General features: G+C 43.5%; 1 long non-coding RNA gene across 1 annotated transcript in view; it reads left to right on the top strand.

Annotated features, from left to right (window-relative positions):
- Positions 1 to 6: 6 nt before the first annotated feature.
- The window catches only part of LOC109301170, a 6,580-nt gene continuing 6,142 nt past the window's right edge, over positions 7 to 444 (top strand). The window contains exon 1 of the long non-coding RNA XR_002098458.1: positions 7 to 441. This is a non-coding gene — a long non-coding RNA (uncharacterized LOC109301170). The remainder of the gene's footprint in view (positions 442 to 444) is intronic.

Below are 444 nucleotides of genomic sequence, written 5' to 3'. Positions count from 1 at the left end.
TGGGAGCGGGCAAATAGGGTAACTTATACTAGTCCTGCACTGTATTAAGCATTTGCACCCTGCAAATCAAGGGAAAGGTGCCACTGAGCATGGTAGGAAGAGAGTAGCTGTTCTTCCTCTCCCAGGCAACATCAGTGTTTCCTTAGAACGGTAACAAGAAGTTCCCTGCCAACGCAGTGACAACAGGAATTTCAGATTTAGAAACACGCAAAAAACAAAGTGACAGACATGGATATTCACCCTCATCAGTAGGGAAGGGGAACCACTGTATAGGTGGTGGGGGGAAGTTGGGTGATGAGGGCTATGTCTCTGTTGTCTTTATAAAGCTTCCTCCAAATACTCCATACTGGGACCAAGTACTAGGGAGGTAGATTTTCATAGGTTTGGGGGTTTTTTCTTACTATGGTGCTGATGTATATGTAAAGTTTAAAAAAAAAAAAGGTA

This window comes from Gavialis gangeticus, unplaced genomic scaffold (genome assembly GCF_001723915.1).
Source record: "Gavialis gangeticus isolate Ggan-Ray unplaced genomic scaffold, GavGan_comp1, whole genome shotgun sequence".
Taxonomy (NCBI): domain Eukaryota; kingdom Metazoa; phylum Chordata; order Crocodylia; family Gavialidae; genus Gavialis; species Gavialis gangeticus.
The sequence above is the reverse complement of the archived record's forward strand: the minus strand, read 5'-3'. Positions and strand labels throughout refer to the sequence as shown.